Below are 18,443 nucleotides of genomic sequence, written 5' to 3' on the forward strand. Positions count from 1 at the left end.
AATCTCTTGAAAAAAGATCTCGCGATATCCGACCATGGATGACAGAATTGAAGAGGGCGGTTCAACCATTCGTCCTCCTTTGCTTACGGATTCCAATTATGACTATTGGAAACATAGGATGAAGTGGTTCATGAAGAGTCAGGATGAAGCTATCTGGGGTGCCACACAGAACCTGTGGACACCTCCTACTGCCACTGTAAATGGTGTGGTCACAGTGAAGAGCAAAGACTAGTGGAGCACAGCTGAATCAACCACCTGTAGAGCGAATAGCATAGCTGTGGGCATTATTCAGTGTGCTGTTCGTCCAGTGTGTTCAAGATCATTCAGAATCTTGAAACTGCCAAGGAATCGTGGGATGCCCTTCAACTCACATATGAAGGATCAAAATCAGTTCGGTAATCAAAGCTACATCTCATCTCTACCAGGTTTGACTCTCTAACCATGTATGATGATGAATCTATTGCTGATTTTGAAAAAGAGATTCGTTGCATTGCTAATGAATCCACTGCTCTTGGCGAGGTAATTCCGGAGTCCAAACTGGTGAGAAAAGTGTTGATCTCACTACTGGAGAAATTTAGCTCGAAGATGGATGCAATCAGTGAATCTACTGATTTCGAGAACTTGCGGTTTGATGATCTAATGGGAAAGCTCAGAACCCATGAGACGACTTTGGCAATGAGGAAAAAAGATCAGTCTAAATCTAAACCTAAATCGGTTGCCTTTAAATCTGATGTGGTCACAACACCTGTTATCACAGGTGAGCAACAAATCTGTGAGCAGTTAGCACTTTTTATAAAGAATATGGAAAAGATGTTTGAGATGTTCAACAAGGCAAAATCTAGTGAAAAAAGAACCAGATTTGAGGAAGAAAAGACACAGTGCCATGCATGTCAAGGTTTTGGTCACATTGCTGCCGAGTGTGCTAACACTCTTAAAGATAAAAAGAAAGTTCTCAGAGCGACATGGAGTGATGAAGAGTCCAGTGGAAGTGAGAGTGAGTTTCCTGCTTATAAAGCGTTTACAGCTCATACTCCCGTGAGCACAGCTCGTGAATCTGTGAACATAGACACTGTTAGCACAGATAAGAAAGAGGAAAACTCAAGTTCAGACGAGTACTCAGATAGTGATGATGACAGAGATATACATGCTGCCTTCAAAGTTCTTCTTGAAAAAACGGCTGAATCCCTCAGAATCAATCAAGGACTTGCTGACGAATTAAATCAACTGTCAGCGGAAAGGAAGGATTTCGACAAGGTGATTGAAAAATACGAAACTGAGATTGGTCAATTGAAATCTAAATTGTCAGAATCTGAGAAGAAGCTAGAACAAGCCAATCGTGCCATTAAAAAGCTCAATAAAGGAAAAGGAAGCAGCAGTTTTGGGTGTGCAAACAGGGCGACTAAACACAGAATTATCTGTCACTACTGCAACAAACCCGGGCACATTCGCCCTAAGTGTTATATCTTACAGGATGATATTCGAAACCTCATTGTTTCGAAACCAAGAAGGCATCCAAAGAAGAAAGTGGATATCATACATCATTCTCAACGACGTATCTGGGTAGAAAAGAAAGATGTGAAAACTGGACACATCAGAACCAGAAAAAGTGCTGACCTATCAGAACCTGTGAAAGATCGTCTTATGCTCACAGGTGATCCTAACGGTAGGTACAAAGATTGGAAAAAGGAGAAACAAGCTAAGGCTGGAATGGGAGTTAGAAAGGATGGCGAACTTGTGTTTAATCAACCTCAATCTATTGAGAACACACCTGGTGTGGAAGCTTTAGAAACTGAGGGTGTTGGCAGGAATGAAAACACACCTAGTGTGGAGGCATCTCCTGTTCGCACAGATTTCAGGAACGTCCAAGAAACCATGCCTGCTGTCTCAAACCAGAATGTGTATCCATCAACCAGAGCTCAAAAGAATCATTCGCCTAAAGACATCAAAAGTGGTGGCCTAGAGCAAGGTGTGTTGACGGTCTCCTGTGACAACACCAGTGCTGTAAACATATCGAAAAATCCAGTACAACACTCCAAATCGAAGCACATCCAAGTTCGCCACAACTTTATTAGAGAACATGGAGAAGAGAAGAAAGTGGCCTTGGAATATGTCTCACATGAAAAACAAATAAAGAAGCTAGATGCAAGTCGTTTTGAGTTCTTGAGAGGAGCTCTCGGACCTCGCTCTACGACGTGAGAATTGAGATAAGTGTTTCTCCACTGTATATACCATTTTAATTAATGTTTTATTCTTTCTTTTTGATTAAAAAAAAATAAAATTGAAAAATACAAAAAAGTTGGAATGTGTTCTTAATGTTAGGGAACAATGATTGGGCTATGACAAGTTAAAATCCAAGGAGAAAGCCTGATGAGATTATGAGAAGTCTCTGGTTTGCCTGTTGTGGCTGCGGATCCTGTTAACACAGAGGATCCTATTGTTGCTACTTTCTGTGGTAACCCTCAGGTTGAAGGGGAGGCTCATACTAAGGGGGAGTTCCTTCATGCTCGTATTGAGGGAGAGTTCCATGATTAGAATGCTACAGTTAAGGGGGAGCAACAAAATATCTCTCCATCTAATGTGGAGAATGCTGAAGACACTGTGCTGGAAATAGTCTTGCTGAAGTACCTGTGTGCACTGGCCATCAGTCCTTCAAAAACAGAAAAGGAAAAGGCAGGAGTACAGGTTGTGACAGCTCAAATTAGTGTTATCTCCTGGAGGTGTTTTGGCGATTTATTGACAAAAAAGGGGGAGAACTATGTGCTGTGTCACTTGGGCGTGTTTACACAGGTTGACTCTTTTTGTATTATTACTAGTTTCAGGGACTTGCTACTATTCGTCTCTTGGTGTTTCCACTGTGCATGCTTACTCACAGGGGGAGTTAGGTACTGTACGACGGATCTCGGAGGTTTTTGCCAAAAATACCAAAGGGAGAGATTGTTGCTGCAAACTGCCTGTGCTTCTACCTGTGCTGACAGATCCTGTGGCCACAGGTCTGCGGCAGTTTCTATGAGTTGGCTATTTTCGTCAAACCTCATTTATTCCAGAATATATGATGCGATCCTACAGTATAAATCAGATTGGGAAACTAGTAATGGATTAATCTTGGTTGATTTGATTCGGATTTAATGGTGATTCGATTTGATTTGAAGAAATAATTAGTTTCCTTGTTGAAAAAGGAAACTATTTATCAAAAGGGAAGTCAACTGACAAAAGGATTCTTCAGAGTATCAATTCCTATTCAGCAGGGATTCTGATTGAAGGAGATTTCAGAATTAAAGAGGAAGATATTGATTTGATTCTCTTCAGCTTTGCAGCACTATAAAAGAGAAGACTCACTACACTAGAACTCATCTTTCACGCTTCTTAAAGAGAGTTAAGAAGAATCACTTAGTAGCTAGAGAGAGTTGCGAGAATAGTGGAGTATTAGGTCCGCGTGCATCTGAAAGAGGGTCGCGTGAAGTCCCCACCCGTTTGATGAGGCAAATCATTGTAAGTCCTAAACTGTGCTTGTTTAGGCTGTGTTTAGGTGAGCAAGGAGTACACTAAGGAAAATAGGAGATAGGTTATAGATGAGCGAGTTGTAACCACAAGTATTGTCCTATTGTTCCAAGTATAGTGGAATGCTGTTTACCTCTAGGCTTGGCCCCGCAGAGTAGGGAAACCGAACTACGTTAACAATTTCCTGTGTTATTACTTTACTGTACTGTTTTCTGTACTGTGCTCACAAGTGCCTGTGAGCACACCTATTTTAATCTGTGCTAAATTACAACTGCTAGCACACTAATCTGTCTTATAGGTCGGAATACGACTTCATATTCGACACCAGACATGATTCAAATAATTCGAGTTCTCAATTTCTCATTATACATATAAAGAATTTTATTTTATAATCACCAAGTTATTCAACTACCCTCATTTTAAATTTACCCGATCACTTTTGAAAGTGACACAATTTATTAATTTAGTTCTCAATTCACTAACAAATTTTCACATATTAAAGGGAGTTTTAATTGATTAACAGATCTAGCAACTAAGCAAATTTACGAGGATAACTTATTTAATAAGCTTCCAAGACTATATCAATATGAGTCACAATTTAACTCTACTTAAAAACCAGAACTCCAATCCTAATATAAACTCATAATAATATAATTCTTTGTAATTTGTGTATAAAAAGTAAGTATGTATATCTTATTTTCACCTATCCACATGCGTCAAAATGAGTCCACACAATTAGTAGAAAAATGACTCCAATATTTTTTTTTCCTTTTTTTAAGATTATTGAATTTGAAGGAACCAAACCACTTTAAAATTTTTCATTAGCTTATGCAATATTTTGCAAACTTTCCAATTCTAACCATGGTTCTATCGAGCTCAAAATCAAACTATGTTTCACAAGGTTATGCTACAAATATTTAAACATAATGCAAGCTAACAACCAAATTTCAAATTATCAAAGTTAGTTAACTAACTTTTAGCTCATACATATCATTTAGATCAAACAACATTAATTAAATAAGCTTAAACTCGTAAACACGTGCATCTCAAACAATCAACTTACACTTATAATATGTTATGCAATTAATGCAAACCTACCAAATTTTTTTGCATGTCTAAATAACGTGATTTCAGAGTAAATTTGCTCAAACCAAACCCAGCTTAATCAATAATATCCTTCATAGACTGAACTCAAATTACAACTTGACAGATCTTGAAAAACATGTTGTGGAGGCTTAAGGCTCATCAAAGTAAGTGATGATGAATCGTAGACTGCGATGAATACACATCATATGTTTTACGCCTTTTGCTTCCAATCCTTTCACCCTCACATGGACCGAATTATGACTCGAATATCGGCCTATGGACATTTTATTAATCAATTGTTTCAAAAATCAAAGTTAGGATATTCTTTCTTTCTAACATAATTTTTAGAAATCCATACTTGATTTAATCAACAACTCCTGAATTAAAAATAAGAAAACATTTGCTTGGCACCAAGACTTTTCATAAAAACTAATCCATAATCATTTTCTCGTTACAATTTGATCATTTTCACTTTCTCATTCTTGTCAACTCTAACCATCCGATGAATAACGTATAGAATCTTCTCAGCTTAATCCTCATCGAACACAACGTGCCTCGAACCATGAGCTAAGGACTTGAGATATAATTATTCGTCAAACTCAGGGTCTAACTCTAATTTAAACTTTCCTACAACGCAGTCAATACAAAATACGGAAATATGCAAATTTCCGAAAGAAAGATATGAAATAAATTGGAATGGAATTTCCGATGAAAGAATCGATTTTCCTATACTCCATGTAGCTTCCTAATTATTAACTAGTTTACTTAATTTCGAGATATACAAAATCTGGTTCTGATACTAACTTTGTCACGACCTGAAAACCACCCTAGCCGTGACCGACATCTTAACCTTCTTAACTCAAGGTTAAGACCAGCCTAATTATAATATCCAATTAAATAATTATTAAATTATTTAAATTATATGTTGTCACAATAATTTACATTTATATTTGATTCTACCAACACGGAGTAAAATCTATTGAAAAATGAATAAAAATAATTACATGAATTAACATAAAATGAACTTGGAATTTCTTCACGTGCTTCCTTGAATCGCTTAGTTACACACTGCAAGAAAAAAATGATATAATATTTGGATGAGTGACAACGCACTCAATAAATACCAAATATAAAATATAATAATATAAAGATAGTCTAATAATAAATATGTCCAAAGAAGTTTCAAAATTGATTAAGAAATTTTGAAAACTTAATTTATTCAAAACACGAAGTAAATATTTTTATATTCTTGATTAAATCCATAGGTTAATAATTCACAAACCAAAATCCATTTACGAGAAGGATTTACCAATTAAAAATCCACACCAGCTAAAGTAGTTTTTATCAAATCCGGATTGCGCAAAACCGTAATGGTTTATTAATCCAATGAAGCTCCGACATTTAACCTAGTCAGACAGTTGGCACGTGGTACCTAGATCCTGTCCAGGTTCAAGTATCGATACGCCACCACGTCTTTTGGCTTAGGTGCGTAACCATCGGCCTCATCGCGGGCTCGTCATCATCACCAATGTCGTTCTAGAAATGACAAGAACCCAAAATTAGAGAGTTCCTTTATAATCTCGGTCTACGGTCGTAACCTACACGTGTGCCAATAGGAAGTGTTTCTACTTCCGTTTGATAAATCATCTCAAAATTAAAATCGATTTTTTAAAGTTTATAAGAAAATCATTTACACCAATAAAACTCGAATTTGTTTCCACGAATTATTTCTCAATCATTTAGATGTTGACTTTCATCGAATATTATGAAAATCAATAACAAAGTAACTTAAAAATAAATTTATAAAAAAGTTATTGGAATATTAATTCAATGACCAATTATCAACTGAAACTCGAAATACGTCACAATAAATGAATCAACTGCCAATAATTAAATCCACCAAACCACTTAGAAACACAATTCCGTAAATATATAAATAGGATAAAACTTACCTACAATTTCTGTAGGTACCTTAACTGTTGTTCTTGAATAAGTGACTGAAATACCCTTGTAAAGAATTTCAATCCCCTACGTCTCCCTTACTTTCTCGTTCTCTCTCTAAATTGACATACAACCACACACACAAATCTTCTTTCTATATTAATATTACCAGATCTGTCATCAAATCACACCCAAAGTCTAACCCCAGCCGGCTATGGTCGAATCTTGAACGGCTATGACTTTGGGTGAATCTTGATTTTGTTTCATTTCAAGCTATATTGAAGAGGGTAATCGAAACTAATCGAATGGATCTTGATGGTGATTCCTTTCAAGCAGTAGCAACGAGAAATCTTTTTGTCTGAGATGAGAATCGAATGGATCTTGACTATTGGTGTCCCTTCCCTTTCGGTTTCTGATTTAGATATATCTTTCTATCTTGCCAAAAAATTACTTAATTTTTTTTAAAAAAAAATCGGTTTAACAATCAAGTAATCAACGCACTAATCCGGCTTGTAAAACTGTTTGTTCTTGACTTGTACTGATTTCTTTGATCCACAAATTAAAAGCTACAAAGAAATTTTAAGCACAACAATAGAGGAACAGGACGCATCGAAGAAGACGAGGACAATTTGGGCATTTGAAAAGTTTAGTTAACTAACTAGGATTCCATATCAGCATATCATACATGTGTCATTTTCTAAATAATAGAACAGTAGTTAAGGTAGCTACAAAATGTACGTAAGTTTTGTCCCTATAAATATATCTACTTATAAGTACCATCCATGGACCTACGGGTCATTAGAAGACCGCTCTATTATTATATAGTGTATTGGATACTTACCTCTTATGCGACTTAAATCCTAACCGAGACGCCCAATCATGATCACGTAATCAAATGATGTCACCTACTCAAAGATGAAGTATTATTAATTCCCATCCTTCAAATAACGCATCTATCCTAATAGTCTACATGAGATGCCAGGGACACGTATATATATCAAGTATCAAATTGAATACACATATTTCTATAGAACCATACAACAACATCATTTCACAATAACTTATACAACAATACATTATTCATTATTAGGTACTCCCACCAAAATAGTCACCATTTATTCATATCATACTCAATCCATAACATAATTTTTGATCATGAAAATAGACTTCCATATCTATCCAATGGTATATTTCACATAGTCTAATTTTAATTGATGAATTTATTACAATTTTTCGAAGTCAGGTAAATCGCACTTTTCACATAGCTAACATACCGATCTTCAAAATTTCATAACTTAAGCTACACTATTCCGATCCGCAAATCATTTGAAGCATGATAAACTAGACACATAGAACTTTCCGATTATGTAAAATATTTAGTAGAAGATCAAAATCATCATTGCCAAAATGTTCAGGTACGCAGAGCACAGATAATTCCCAAACATACCATGTCAATCAATTCACAATTAAGGATCTTCAAGACAATAACAAGGATATCAATTATGTATTAGCTTAAATAAAATATTTTTCAAAAGATTTGTTATTTTCAACTTCATTCAATTATCAAGACCCAAAAAGTATTTCAAACTTCACTTAAAGCCCCACAATACAAGCTCACAATGTTCTTTTCTCTCCGATTTTCATAAAATTAATCTCTCAATTCATTTACAATAACATCAAAGTACCCCATCCAAATTATAATCCAGTAACCTCATTTCAACACCAACTATGGCAAAGCAATCAAATTTGTCATTAAGAGTATTCAATCTGCAGTTTTGTTGGTCAAATTGCTATAAAATACTTATAATGATATTTATTAATTATCCCTTCAATCTACACCATTAAAAACACAATTGTGATCAAATATCTTGAGTCTAATAATTCACTCACCAAACAACTACATTTTCAGATTGTCAATAGGGATGAGGGTAAAGATTAGCATATAATTTTTACTTCTTATGATAAAACTTCTGAATTTCTCTCTTCTTCCCTTATTCTTCTCTCTCTCGTTTCTCTCATCTCTCACTTTTATTTCTGTTTTCTTTTAATTATTATTCTTTTTCTCCTTTCTGGTATATATTTTGTTCGGTGGTATATATCTAGACTAGTTTTGACTAATTTTTACCAGCCCACTCAAGTTTTAATCACTTATACACTTTGCCCTCAATTGAATATTTTTTTTTTTAATTTTACAATCCATGTCTCTTTTAATATTATTATTTCCTTTTTGCTAGTCTGAACATGTAATGTTATATAAAGACAAAATTCACATTATTAACTTATGCCACTTTAAATTTCTATGTAAATATGTATTATATTTAAATGATAAAATATCTAAATTAAATGATTATTTTCAAGATGTAAACAGGTCATACCATTCAAGATGGTGCTTCTAAGGTAATGGCTTCAACAGACATTAGGGGTGTTGGCTCAAAATTGACAACCCGTCCACGAGTACAGCCGACTTGTGGAATTAGGCATGAAGGGCTAGTGTGCTACACACAAGTCGCTCGTATGGTAGTTGCTCACCATACGAATACGAGAGTTTGAAATTTATTCTAACAAGATTACGAAGTGGTTCACATGTTTTATGTTTATAAAATGCTATATGTATGTAGATATGTATATGTATATGTTTTCAGGTAAAAGGTTAATGCTTTAAGTACTATATAAAAAAAAATGTATTCAATGGCTACCAAACCAATGATGGTTAAATTTATCTACTCATTGAGCATCGAGTTTTGATCTACAGGTGCAAGTTGATTATCGGAGTAGGAGTTTTTATTTTAGCATTGTTGTTAGGTTTCAGAGTGAAGGATGATTATGTCTCTAGACTCTTTTCTAGTTCAAGCATTTCATGTTAATTTTATTTGATGGCATGCGTGTTGTCTATAACTTAGAAAACATGGCTCTATGTTATTATGGATTTTTCTACGTTTATGATCTTAGACTTCCTCTATATTTTGAGATAAGATATTTTCTTAAGTAAGTTTCGATGCATATGAGTGTGTGATTGTCTATAATGCACGAAGGTAGGTAGTCACACGCTTAACATCCCTTTCGAAATTCACACATGATGGATTCTCGGGTCGGGTATTATAGGTTTCGCCCATTTATATAACAAAAAAAGAATTAATTAGCAATTGAGTTTTTCAAGCTCCGCTTTCTACAATGATACAAGATGAATTAACAAATTTTGATAAGTGATTCCTAATTAACAATGTATTTTCAATCATAGTTTAAGTTGGCATTTAAATATAGTTGGGTTACTCTGGTTTGAAGAATGACGCGTTTTGACATCCATGTGGAATTGGTGATAAAAAGTTCTCCATAAATTGAATTTTGAATATCGACACGAACTTTATCGTAGAGAGTCTTGAAGCAACCATACTCTTTGAGACAACTTTATTGTTCACTGATATCCCCTCACATGTGCCTTTAATCGTGTCTTTCTCCGGAGAAATTTATATACGAATACATGGTCACTTGAAGACTGAAGTTCTAAATTTACTTAATATATTATATGCGTGAATCAATTGTTATAGTAGGTTGGGAAATTATTGTTGTTTTTTATATAGACATAAGCAATAAAGCAAGTTTGTTGTAGCCAATGTTTTTGTCTAATTTTATTGTGCTTATTAAATATTGTGATTTTCTGTATAGATTATGGAGAAGTATTTGAAGAGAAAAGAAAATCATAGTGAAATTAGACAATCCTTTCCATGATCATATCAAAGACAAAGTCAAGAAGATTACAAGCTCACTCAAGATGTGGACGGTTGTAGCTCAACAAAGGAAGACAAGGATCCTAACCAGCTCAAATCCAATTCAAGACTATTCGGAACCGGCTTAGAACAAGCTCCCCTCAGCTCATCCTAGTTCCAATCAGCTCCCCTCAGCTCATCCTAACTCTGGCCAGTTCCCCTCAGCTCATCTAAACTCCTGACCAGCTCAACAAAAGCTCAAATAACTCAATTCAGCTCCGTTAGTTATTTTGAAGAAAAAGAGAAAACAACATTTCCAAGATTAGGACACATTTAAGGGAGAATTTTTAAGACAACATAAATGCTCCTCTTAGCTCAAAGTTGTCGGCCACATTGAAGAATTTTGAAGATACATGTATCAGCCATAAAGACTAGTTCATGTACCTTACATTTATTCCAAGTTCATGCACCTCCGGATACATGAACCCAAATTAAATGATTGTTCATGCATCATGCATCTATTGAAAATGCATGTATCTTGTTTTGATTCATGTATCTATCTTTATTATTATGTATTTAAATTCTACGAGCAATGTATTTAGACTATCTAAGTGAATCGTATTTATTTCAAGTTCATGAATAGTTAGGCCGAATGAAGGCTTGTAATTCCTATAAATAGGTGTTTTGTGATTCAATAAAATTAAAAGAAAATTTGAGAGAAAACTTTGTTATGTTTATTTCATTTTAGTTATGGATTTTGTGAACATCAAAATCCCGTCTAATTCTCAACCAAGTAACATAGTTTCCGTCTTGTCTCGAGGGGTTAGGAAATTCGGCCTATCTATCCTTGACACTTAGAAGATCTCAACTTCTAAGTACTTTCATCCAAAGATCTCTAACAATCCATAGGATTCAAGTTTCAGCCAAAGCCTTGCTTGTTTTCCTTGTTAGTTTTCTTTCATCCATTTTGAACCTCGTCCATTCAACGGGTCATAGCTCTTTCATCTGTGCTCCAAATTGAGTGTTCTTGGTGTTTTTGTAAAGAAGACATCTTGGGCTTCATTTTAGACACCGGTTTGACTCCATTCCGACTAGAAAATCACCCAGAAATTGCCCACAAAGTCACGGGCTGTTTCTGCCCGATAGCAAGCTTCCGCAAATCTTCGTCCCTTTTGGTTTCGTTGGTTTATCGTGTGATTTCCGTCACTCGATACGCCATCACCTTGCCAACCTGGTCAAAGTAAATATCCTCAAAAAAAGTTCGGAAAGTCATCTCAAGATTTTTCTGCCACATGGTTTGATGATTATGGAAGCTAGGTTGAATATAGTGTAGAAAAAGATGATGTGTTTTACTTGTATTGCTATCTCTTTTAAACCTGATTTCGGGAAGCAATTAGGTGGGGATTCTTTCTTTATAAATGGATTTAATAGTTGAAATAAGAAAGATCGACTCAAGGATCATGTTGGGAGTCTCAATAGTGCTCATAATGTCGCTTACAACAAATCTAAGGATTTGATGAATGAAAAGAAACACATCCAAATTAATATTGAAAAGCAAGATGAACAAAACATAAATAAAGTATGAAGGCGTTTAACTATTACAGTTGATTGTATTCGTTTCCTCTTGAAGCAAGGGTTAGCTCTCCATGGTCATGATGAAAGTATAAAGTCGGTTAAAAAAGATAATTACCTTCAGCTCCTTAAATTTCTTGTTGAGCACAATGAAGCAATAAATAATGTTGTATTGGAAAATTCTCTGAAAACGAATAACTTGACCGCTCTTGAAATTCAAAAGGAAATTGTTAATGTTGCAGCCCTTGAAACTACTAATGCTATAATTAGTGAAATTGGAGATGGACTGTTTTCTATTCTTGTTGATGAGTCATGTGATGTATCATGAAAGAATAAATGGCAGTTGCTTTGCGTTATGCCCATAAGAAGGGGCGTGCTGTTGAACGTTTTCTCAGTATAGTTCTTGTTAGTGATACCTCTTATTCATCATTGCAGATGGCTATTGATGCGTTGTTTTCTATGTATGGATTGAGTACATTAAAATCCGTGGACAAGGTTATGATGGTGCTAGTAACATGCGCAGTGAATTTAATGGTCTCAAAAACCTGTTTCTCAAAGAAAATTCATCAGCATTTATGTACATTGTTTTGTTCATCACTTGCAACTCACTCTTGTTGTCATTGCCAAAAATCAGATTCTGGTTTCCTCTCTACTTTACTTAGTTTGACTTTGTTAAATGTTGTTGGAGGCTCATGCAAAAGAAGTGATATATTTCGAGAAAAACAAGTCGCTAATGTTAAAGTGGCCTTAGAAAATAGAGAAATTCTATATGGAAGAGTAAAGAACCAAGAAACTAATCTCCAGAGAAGTGGAGACACTCATTGGAACTCACATTATAAGTCTTTGATAAACTTTAAAATTTGATGGCCCTAACTCTTTTCGACAAAGTCACCTAAGAGGCAACTTAACCAGTTACAACTCAAACGTAATCTGACAACCACTTGTATATATCTCAATTTTATCGAAGTGATTAATCAGATGTACAAAAGATATACTTAAGAATAAACTCAACACAGATATAAAATCCTATTCTTAAGGTAGATACTAAATAGTAGCGGATAACAAACAGTACTATCTAAACAGTTAACTATTTAAAATTATAATCTAAGAATGATAACTGTAAAGCAATAGTACGATATCAACTAATACAATTTATAATCAATGATCTAATAATAATTCAGAATATGATAAACTGCGAAAGATAAAGTAGTACTTGGTAAGTAGCAACTAGACCAGTACTTACAAACAACTTACCATCTATTGATAGAAATTGAATCTTGACTTATAGTGGACTCCTTAGCTCCAGTACTGCACCTTAGTTGTGTAAGTTGATGACGCCTAAGTCCTTCCTCTAGATGACGATGTCGATCATGACTTAGCGTTCCAAGTGTTGAACTAACTAGGTCAACCTGATCCTGAGTTAGTGTCTATCTGATATGATTGAATTGAGTTGCTACTGAACCAGAACCTTCTCACTTGACTCAGTTAAGAGATTACTAAATTAGGAACGTCAGCTACAGTTATGAATGATGAGATCTATAGATCTGGTGATCTAAGGATTTGTTGGCAGCTTGTGCTACGAACTATCTGGATTTAAAAGTCTCTCTAAGTAAATGTGTTTGTGCTTAGAGACTTTATGAGTGAATTAGTTCTAACTATTGGAGTTAAACTAATTTAATCTACTGACATATAAAATGATAAGTCCCTCGAAGACTGGTGTTGAGGTCTATAGACTTATAACTAAATCAAACAGTAAATACTAAGTGTAAACGTGCTGGTTTGATTTATCGTTAGATGTAACACTTCAACGAGTAGCGACTCGACCAGTTTTTGCGATTTGGTGGATATGTTAACAATCCTGAAACAAATATGGATTTGCTCAAACTTGTAAATTGCGATAAGATGGATAGAACATATAAAAGAACTGTTGGAGCATATAAAAGTTGTTGGATTTTGGCACAAAATAGATTAAATGAAAACAAGAATAGTAGAGATTAACCCGAGATATTTAATGCGAAACAAACACAACTTTGATTTATTTATTCAATAAAAATATATCGCAGTTCGAAGTTAAATAGCCAACACCTACGTCTGCGGACCAAAGGTGCCAGGTAGAAGTTTCTTACAATGGGGAGAGTAATATTCTCAAATTACTCAAATGTCGTGTATAAGCCACAAGATAAGACTTTGATTCGTAATTTGATTATCTCCTACGTAAATTTTAGACATAGGACCAACCTATTCTAGGATCCTACCAAACTAATCCACGACCGGCTAGTACTCTCGATCACTACACACCACTCTGTTGAATTGGATAACCTATGACAACAAATGAAGGCTAGAGTGAAATGGATGTCACTCTACTTTAAATCCTCCATGTGCGCTTTTTGTGCAAAGAACATCTAATGAGAAATCATCTTCAATTTATACTCCTTCAATTCCTTGCTCTTTACTCATAATCGTGATAATCAATACGATATGATCAACTTTCCTATTTCGTAATATTCTTGATTCACAAGAAACAAATCACGATTGTGATTCAGTCTACTTTCCTATTTCGTAGCGTGCTTGATTTACAATAAACATATTACAATATTTATTTCCTTTTCTGTACTTAATTTTATTTTCTTTTTGGTTATTGTTCCCTATGGATTGTGTAGTTGTGTCCCAATTGTTGACTCCTCCATGTCACCGATCTTCATTTGATTTACTCCTTCAACACATTGATCGTTGGTTCCTCCATGTCACCGATTCTTGTCTGATTTACTTTCTAAAATATTGATCGTTAACTCCTCCTTATCAGCAACCTTTATTTTGATTATTCTTTAGCATATAATCAATCGATCTATTAATCTAAAAATATATATTATACAATCTAACTAACTTTATTTATTAGTCAACAAGTGACAATCCTTAAATCGTGATTATGCATTCACAAACTTAATTCTAATGTATGCTTCAATGATCGATGTGCTTGAGATTATAAAAGAAGACGATTCAAATGCGGATCAATGAGGGGAAGCTAATAGGTTATTAGATTTGTTGCAAACTTTTGATTTTGCATTTGCTTTACAGTTGATGAAAAAAGTTTTTGCAATTACACATGAATTATCACAAGCATTTTAGAGGAAATATCAAGATTTGTGCAATGCGATGGACATGGTTGAGATTGCAAAGAAAAGGCTTCAAACTTTGAGAGAAGATGAATGGGACCTTTTATTTGATGAAGTGTCATTATTTTGTGAAATGCATGATATTTATTGTTCCCAATATGAATGAGTTTTTTTTGTCACAAACTTGCGTCACTACCGTGTTGAGTTGTTCTATGTTGTTACAGATATGCAACTTCGAGAGCTTAATGATCACTTTGGTGAGATAAATACTGAGTTAGTGATTGCTTGCTTAAACCCACACAACTCATTTTCTGCTTTTAAAAAAGACAAAGAGGAGAGTCAAGCTTAATATAAATTCTGTTAAACTCAAGCCCTGTGAATGGGCATTTAAACCTCCCGGCTCCTCTCTCTTTCTCAAGCTTAATATAAATCAAATCCAAGGGGCTGCAAAATTAGGTTGAATAGCCGGTAGATATTCAAAATTCAAATCAGAGTTGCGTCATTCAAGGGTTTTCCATTGAACGTGAAGTAAAAGAAATTGGGATTTTAGGATGCAAAGAGGAGAGTCAGTCTCAAATCACAGAAATTGAGGTGGTTTTGATAGGATCTAGTGTTATTAATCTAGAATTTGAAGTTCGAACAATGATTTAAGTGGAATTTATTTGGTGCATTTTGTGAAATAAGAAACTAGGTATTTGTCACGATCCGAAAATCACCCTCGTCGTGACCGGTGTCTTAACCTCCTCAAATGAGATTAAGACAAGCATATTTACTATCTACGATTTCAAAAGTATTAAATTATCGAATAATTATCAAATAACTTAAGAAGTCATGACATATTTTATAACTAAGCTCTACCAACACGGAGTAGTATCTATTTGAGAGAGAATAAAAGATAATACACAAATGAAAGAAGATCGAACGTCGTCACATCCTCGAGTCGTCTAATCTATGCACTACAAAAAAATTAAGTAGTATTTGGATGAGTGACAACGTACTCAGTAAGTACCAAATACAAAATATAATAACATAAAGATAGACTAATAAATCGTACCCCCAAAGAAGTTTCGAAATCAATTCAAGATTTCACAAACTCACTTTCCTCCCAAAACAACATGAATATATATTCCAAAACCCATCTAGCCTAACACTCACCAACCCAAAATCATACTAAAACTTATAGGATTAACAAAATCGGAACACAAGCAACAACATTTAAACAAACAACACTCAACGAAAACTCCGACATTTAACCTGGTTGGTCGGGCGGCACCTGGTATGTGAATGCATAATCACGATTTAAAATTTGTCACTTTTTGACTAATAAATAGTGTTGATCGAATTGTATAATATATGGTTTAGAAATAATTAAAGAACTCTAGAGTAGAAGATAACGATCATTGCAAAGATTAATGACATGAAGGTTTCAACGATCAATGTGTCACATAAAGATCGATGACATGGAGGGATCAACGATCGATTACTGAAGAAAAAAATCACAAGAAGATCGGTGACATGGACAAGTAAATGGCTAGGATACATCTACATGATTAGAAAGAAGCAAGAATTAAAAAGGAAACTAAATCGTACATATTTTAAAAGAAAAATATACTGATTCAGTTTCTTGATAGTCAAGAAATTTTATCTTGAAAGTAAAGTAAGAGAATCATTAGAATCGGATCAGATCGTATCATTCTCTTCATCAAGACAAGGAGTGACGATCAAGGCACCAAGAAAGTATAAATCGAAGATGGATTCCCACCTAAGGGTTTTTGCACAAATGGAGGACAAGGAGGAAAATAGAGTGACGTCCATTCCACTCTATCCTTTAGTTTGTTGCCATAGATTATCTAAATTCATAGAATGGTATATAGAGATCAAGAGTACTAGCCGGTCGTGACTCGTTATTGATAGAATTCTAAAATAGGTCAATTTTAGGTCTAGATTTTAACATCCTCTTTAAAGTAATGTTTTGACATAATTAGATACGTACTACGTAGATAATGCATTGAAATCATGCATCCTCATAATCATGCAGTAATCATATATCATTTTAAATTTAATTAAACAATTTAACATGACCAATGACAAGAACTGGTTAATTTGGAGTATTAGTGGGATTAGATACAACTGGGAATCACTATTTATATATATAATGAGCAAATAATGTCCAGGGAACAAAATATTAAAATTTTGTTAAAATATTATAATAGTAATAAGCATTATAATAATAATAATAAAATAAATAGATTCGGATACATGAGGGAAGGAGGGATCGAGAAAATGAGTTAAAAAGGGTTAGAAAGTCAAAATTTTAGCCGCTTAAGTGATAGAGCTAAAAGTAGAGGCGGTGGAATATATTTACTTATTTAAAAGTGTATGTAATTCTTATACTTCCTTAAAGATTTAAACTCATAAATTAATTAGCAAAGAAAGTTGAATCTTCAAAACCTCTTCGAAAGAGAGTCATATCAGCTTAGCTTCATGAAACTTTCGGTCAACAATTAAGATATATCTTCTCTATCTATATTTCATCTCTATAAAGATTGATGATGAATTAATGGATATATATATATATATATATGAGATGGATTTTTAATTAAATTGGAAATTTAGGTGATAAATGAGGATTATGGTATGATTTAACTATAAATTTGAATATATGGAAGAATTTCTCTTCACTCCCCTGATGAAAAAAAATATATATGTTGTACAGCCATGTTTTGGTGCTGAAAATCATGATTAAGTTCTAATTAATGTCAATTGTACGTATGGATCCTTGATGGATAAAAAGATTACAATAAGGGAGATTAATTCATTTTAATCTATGCCTATATAATGAAAATTAATAAGTATACATGATACTTCTAATGAAATAATAAAATTGAATTTGTATCAAAACATTTGATGGTCATATATGAATAAGTATCATGGCATTTGTATATATTTTCAAAAGCATTTAGGAATCGATAGTGTTTTGGGGTAAGTTATAAAAAGACTTTTGTATCGACTATAAGGGACGATATTACAGGATTCGTGGCGAAAATTTAGGCGCTACGAGAGTACGAGTAATATAAGGTGAGTGTTTTATATACATATTCTTTAACAAAGTGATATATATGTATGTTTTCTTCAAACTGGAGGGACCTTGATAAATTAGAGAAATCTTTTAGAAAGCTTAAAGAAAAATAGAAAATCCCAAGTACAGATAAAGAATTGACGGATACCAGATAGTGTCAGGTTTTCAAACCACCTAGTGACAGGTTATGCGCATATGGCACGCTCATTCATGCTGGTTAGACCTCTAGGTGGATGATTCTCGTTATGGCGACAACGGAACAGAAAGGTCGCGTATTTTTACGCAACCACCTTGAAGTCAGCCTGCTACCAAGATTAGGTGGTTATCCTCGCCAGGATAACTTCAGAAGTGGCCATTTTTACAAATGCTTTAAGACTGTTTTAGAAATAGTTTTCATGACTTGGGTTATGTTTACCATGTATCTAAAGTATACTCAGAAATTTCTTGTGA

General features: G+C 34.3%; 1 pseudogene; it reads left to right on the forward strand.

Annotated features, from left to right (window-relative positions):
- The first annotated feature begins 2,336 nt into the window (after window positions 1-2,336).
- Window positions 2,337-12,468, forward strand: LOC139880997 (uncharacterized; annotated as a pseudogene).
- Window positions 12,469-18,443: the final 5,975 nt, after the last annotated feature.

Source organism: Rutidosis leptorrhynchoides, unplaced genomic scaffold (assembly GCF_046630445.1).
Source record: "Rutidosis leptorrhynchoides isolate AG116_Rl617_1_P2 unplaced genomic scaffold, CSIRO_AGI_Rlap_v1 contig102, whole genome shotgun sequence".
NCBI lineage: Eukaryota > Viridiplantae > Streptophyta > Magnoliopsida > Asterales > Asteraceae > Rutidosis > Rutidosis leptorrhynchoides.